Source organism: Phocoena phocoena, chromosome 20 (genome assembly GCF_963924675.1).
Source record: "Phocoena phocoena chromosome 20, mPhoPho1.1, whole genome shotgun sequence".
Lineage (NCBI taxonomy): Eukaryota > Metazoa > Chordata > Mammalia > Artiodactyla > Phocoenidae > Phocoena > Phocoena phocoena.
Genome location: NC_089238.1, coordinates 55,571,480 through 55,577,609, shown reverse-complemented (window position 1 = coordinate 55,577,609; position 6,130 = coordinate 55,571,480).

The window sequence follows — 6,130 nt, the reverse complement described above, 5'->3', positions numbered from 1 at the left end:
ACAGGTGACCAACAGGCACATGAAAAGACGCTCAACATCACTAATCATTAGAGAAATGCAAATCAAAACTACAATGAGGTACCACCTCACACCCGTCAGAATGGCCATCATTAAAAAGTCTACAAATAATAAATGCTGGAGAGGGTGTGGAGAAAAGGGAACCCTCCTGTACTGTTACTGGGAAAGTAAACTGGTACAGTCACAATGGAAAACCATATGGAGGTTCCTTAAAAACTAAAAATAGAGCTACCATATGATCCAGCAATCCCACTCCTGGGCATATGTCCAGACAAAACTGTAATTCAAAAAGATACATGCACCCCTGTGTTCACAGCAGCACTGTTCACAATAGCCAAGACGTGGAAACCACCGAAATGTCCATCGACAGAGAATGGATAAAGAAGATGTGGTACATATACACAATGGAATATTACTCAGCCATAAAAAAACAATGAAATAATGCCATTTGCAGCAACATGGATGCAACTAGAGATGATCATACTAAGTGAGGTAAGTCAGAAAGAGAAAGACAAATACCATATGATATCACTTATATGCGGAATCTAAAATATGACACAAGTGAACGTATCTCTGAAACACAAACAGACTCTCAGACATAGAGAACAGACTTGTGGTTGCCAAGGGGGAGGGGACCGTGGGAGCTTGGGGTGAGCAGCTATGTCTTTGCACAGAGGATGGGTAAACAACAAGGTCCTACTGTAGAGCACAGGCAACTCTATTCAATATCCTGTGATAGACCAGAATGGAAAAGAATATGGAAAAGAATATATACGTACAACTGAGTCCCTTTGCTGTGTAGCAGAAATTACCACACTGTAACTCAACTACACTTCAATAAAAAAAAGAAAAACAACTGACCGTTTTAAAGTAGACAATTCAGTGGCATTTGGTACCTTCACAGTGTCGTGTGACCACTACCTCTGTTTAGTTCCAAGGCATTTCCATCATCCCCTGAAAAACCCCAGACCCAACACCACTGACTCCCGCTTCCGCAGCCCCCAGCGACCATTCACGTACTCTGTCTCTATGCATTGGCCTGCTCTGGACACTGCCTGTGGACGGACTCACACGCTGCTTCCTTCACTCAGCGTGTCTTCGAGGCTCACGCGTGGCGGAGCGGGTCACGGCTCAGTAACACCCCATCACGTGCTTGTATACATATAACAAGCATCCACCTCAATGCCACGCGGCAACCCCGTGTTGGAGGGGGCCTTCACCCCAGCCGTGCTCGCCTGCTCTGGGCCTGTCCCCTCTCCCCCTGGCCCTGCTGGCTTTCTGCAGCCCCGTGGGCTCCTCAGATGAGCAGCAAACGTCCTCCCAGGAGCAGGGTCTCAGGTGGGTGAGAGACTTCCAGTCCGTGTCCTGGGCGTCCCGTACGTGTGCTCACACACACACGTGCACACGTATGTAGCATAATGGCCCCATCCTGCAAGTTTGGCACTTTGCTTTTCACTTAACCATGTATCTTGGAGGTCGTTCCAAACCAGAGGGAGCGCCACCTCCTCTCGTTCTTGGTTGCACGCTCCTCCACCACACGGCTCTCCCGTACCTAACGGGGTGCGGGCCCTTGGCTCTGACCCTCACGTGGGGACAGCCCTGCCAGCACTCCCTCACCCAGCCTGGCCACGCCCTGGCCCCGTGCAGCCTGGAAAGGGAGGTCTGAGACACCCTCGCCACTTTCCTGGCCTCAAATCTCCCAGGGCCAACACTCGATGTGCCCTCGTTTTCCCAACACCTGACTTGGCATTCGTACTCTGTAGACACGGTATAGATGCTTGTTAATCACACAGATGGAAAAATGAACGACTACTTTTCACACACTGTTTAGGGCCTGGCTCAGTCACCACCTCCTCCAGGGAGCCTTCCCTGGTCACCCCAGGCTGGGTTAGCCCCCCCTTTAAGTCCACAGGCCCCGTACTCATCAAAGCAATTACGCCCACTGGGTGAGACTGTCAGCGACCACCCCGGCAGCTACTATTCCTCGGGTATCACCAGGAGTTGGCGGGACGCCCGGCACGGAGTGCTGAATGGACAGCCGGCAGATGCCTGGTGCACAGAGAGGGAATGCACGGCGGCCCACTGCTAAGCGTGCCTAGCAGGTTTCGGCTTCCTCCGAGCCCTGTGCCGTGAGGGGCCAGGTATAATCACGACCACTTCGCGGATGAGGAGGGCGACGCCTGTAGAGGCTCAGCATGCTACGTGAGGCCACCCAGCTCCTAAGAAGGGGGCCGGCTGACCCCAGGCCGACCCCACCTCTCCAGCTCTCCCCAGCCCCGAACCTTGCTCCACCCTCCCGTCAGGGCTGGACAGGACACATAGGAGCAGAGCACACTCTGGATCTCAGGGAACAGGATAAGGTTCAGGGCAAGGCTCAGGGGGGGCTCGGCACCCGGCGCTCTCAGGACCCCAGCAGGAGGGTGAGGATGGTGGCAGAGGGAGAGGCGACCCTCGGTGGAGTTCTGTTTGAACACATGCTGTGTAAGCAACGGGGCCCTCTGACAATGGGGGGAAGAGACTAGAGAAAGAGGCAGCCACTGAAGACGACCTCCCACCAGCCCCGACCTCCCACGCCTGCCTCTCCCAAGGCTGGGCCACCATGCCGGTCTGGCCCCAAAACTCGGGTTAGAACTTGCCCCCCCTCACCTCTCTTTCGGGAGACTCAGAGGAAGAAAAGAACATGTTCACTACAGGGAAAGCTCCAAAGATGTTACAAAGCTTCAGTTAAGGGAGAAGTGATGGAAGCAGGGGAGCCAGCGGCAGCACACGTGGATACGTTTACAGAACGGGCCCCCATCAGTCAAAGAGTATTTTGTCTTTGCCCACTCAGCTCCCTCCCACCCCGCTTCCCGAAGAGAGTTCTGTCTTTCTCAGACTGGTTCCAGGTTGTAGGCAGAGGCGGGAGTAGGTAGAGGGGAAGAGGACCCACAGAGGCCAGAGAACAGAGGGGAGGATCCTCCCTTTCTTGTGGAGAATCTAGATCCTAGGGTTTGGCCATGAGGAAACAAGCACAACTGGAGAGAGGAAGCTCATTTCCATGACAACAGCGAAGTGGAGGGGGCAAAGGGCAAAAGTGAGAGCTGACCTTTGCAGGGGATTGGGGGGCTGCGGGGGTCCTGGAGCTGCCGCAGGATGGACGCAAGACACGCAGGGGGCAGAGGAAGCAGGATGTTAAGAAACACAACTGTGGGCTAAGGAGTGGATTCCCCTTGACGTTTGAGAGAAAGGCAAGGGGGAATCCAGCTTCCTTCCTAATCCATTCTGGTGGCTGGACTACACCTCTCTGCGATGCTCTCTGGATTGGGCCACCTGGAACCTCAGCTTGTATTAGGGTTCCATACGCAAAGCCCATCTCATAATGAGGAAATGATTTAATCCCCATCAAACTCAGAGAGGTCGGGACTGTCGTTATCCCACATCGAAGATAAGGAAACTGAGGTGCAAAAAGCTCATGTAAGTTGCCCAAGGTCACGGAGCTAGAAAGGGGCCAGGTCAGGACAAACCCTCGGGTGTTCCTGACTCCAAATCCCAACGTCTTTTCTCTCTCCCACTGTTCCGGGGAAGGATCCTATGACACGGAATCTTCTCTTTTTCAGAGTTTAATATTTCGGGCCAAATCTGAGTGTGGTCTGCCGTTTCCTCCAAAAATTTGGCCTGACCTCAGGGCACCGCTGCTCTGTCACTGGCAAGAGTCCTCTGCTGGCAGCGATGAGCTGGTGGGCAGGCTGCTCTGGGCATGACTCGGTAGAAACTGAGATAACTCAATAAAAGCTCTATTTACCTTTGTGGTCAGAACACACAGGACAATTTATAGATGTCAAATAGGATAATGGCCAGTGTTGGCATAGATGGGAAAATGGGTACCGCTGGTCTGCGTTAGTGGAAGTTGAAATCTGTACAACCTTCTGGAGAGCAGTCTGGCACTATGAATCTCATGTCTTAAAAATGCAAAGCCTTTGACCCAGCAAGTCCACTTCTAGGAACACAGCCCAAGGAAACAGTCTTACCCACTACACTGTTCTCATTCCCACAGGGACCGACCTCAGACTGAGCTCCTGCGGGGTCGCTGGCGCTCACATCCGACTGCTTAACTAGAGCAGCCGTTCCTCCCCGGACCCGTTTTGCTTCCCCACAACTGCAGGAGCATTTTGACTATATTTAGAATTAGTATCTAATCATGCATACACTTTTCTATGTATTTCATGGCTTGGCTTCCAGTTCCAAAAGCAACAAAACTTTCAGCCTGGAGGGGACGTCAGGAATCTTCTAGTCCAACATTTCCCAAAGTGGGTCCCATGGGAAGTGAAAGGGTAGTTGCAACTGGATGCTTGCATGATGGGATAAGCTCGGGAAAATGGAACACGTGCTCGCTTGCACAATTTCTCAGGGGCTTTGCTAGATGATGAGCATTGCAATCTCCACAAGGCAGATAGAGGAGGCGGTATTAGTCTCCTGTGGCTGTTATAACAAATGGCCACAAACTGGGTGGCGTCAAACAACAGAAGTGTATTATTGTCTCACGGTTTGGGAGACCAGAAGTCTGAAATCAAGGTGTCAGCGGGGCCAGGCTCCATCTGAAGGCTCTCAGGGAGGATCCTTCCTTGTCTCTTCTGGCTTCTGGTGGCCTCAGGTGTCCTTGGCCTGTGGCTGCATTCCTCCCCGCTGCACCTCTGTCTTCACACATGTGTCTTCCCTCTGTGTCTGTGCCTGAATTCCCCTCTTCTTATAAAGACCCTGGTCATTAGATTAGGGCTACTTTAGTCTGACCTCATTTAAACTTGATTACATCTGCAAAGACCTTATTTCCAAATAACGTCACGCTCACAGGTCCAGGCAGATGTGAATTTGGCGGGGGGATGCTATTCACCTCAGTATAGATGGAAAGACCTTGGGGGCTTCTGAGAGGGGAGGCCCAGGAGCGGACGGAAGTCAAGTTCTCCATGCATCCCTCGGCCTGCTACGTTGGGAGAGAGCACACGGGGTGAGGGCGGGCTCACGGGGACACAGAGCACAGAGGGGATACCACAGCACGGTCCAGGCGAGAAGACGGCGGCCTGGACCAGGCAGAGGCAGTGCAGGTGGAGAGAAGCAGCTGGCCTTGGACTTCCCTTTGCAGGTGAGCCAGTAAAAGGTGACCCACCGTTTGGGTGTGAGATGTGAGAAAATGAGGCCTCAAGGGTGACCTCTGGGTTTTAGCCAGAGACACCGGAACAGCGGAGTTGCCATCAGTGCCAAGAGCCGACTAGTTACCGGACACAGTTCCTCCAGTGGAGCGTGGACCTAAATACAGAGCTGGCCCCACCCCGCCCCGCCCGTCAGCCCTCCTGTGAGCCCAGGAGAAAGGCCACCGGGGCCTGTGTACACTGGCCTCAATCCAGTCACTCCGGACGCCCCTGCTCCGGGCCCTGCGCTCCACTCACACCCGTCTCTCTGTGCACCCACTGCCTGTCAATGCGGGGGCCACAAGCCTTGGGCCCTTCTGCGTTGACACAGGGCCCTCCCGGCAACCGGTCTGTCCTAGGGAGGACTGGGCTGGCCCTTCCCAGGGGGTGGGGGGTACCACCAGCAGACAACAGGGGCTGCACAGGGCAGGAGAGGTCCCTCGGGTGGGGACTCTTGTGGCTTTCGGTGACTGCGTCTCTGGCTGGGCTGACCAGCTGGGCTCAGCGAATCCTGTGGGCACAACCTCAGGCCTGGAGCCCGCTGCTGTTTCGTCGGGGCCAAGGGTGGTTCACGCTCATGAAAAAGGGTCTTGCTGCCCAGGCTGAAGGCACTCACCAGCCGCCACGCCACAGGGTCACTTCCCAAGCTCGCCCCAAGGCAGGCTAGAGAGCCACAGTCCACAGTCCTAATTTGAGCTCTGAGATGTCTGTGGACCTCTCCCTTCTGCCGGGAATTCAAAGGACTTGGTCCAACATCTGGGTGAAAAGGAGGCTGGCCCAAATTCCGGGCAACTGCCTGGTCTGGGCAGCAGAAGACGTGGCTGTGAACTGCTGAGGAATTTCTCGGGCGAGGAGTAGAGAAGTCAGAGCCTCGGTTTTCCTGTCTGTAAGATGGGATCTCGCTCCCATGTGTGCTGGGCGGGGATGGCTCTGTGACTTTCAGGCTCTGT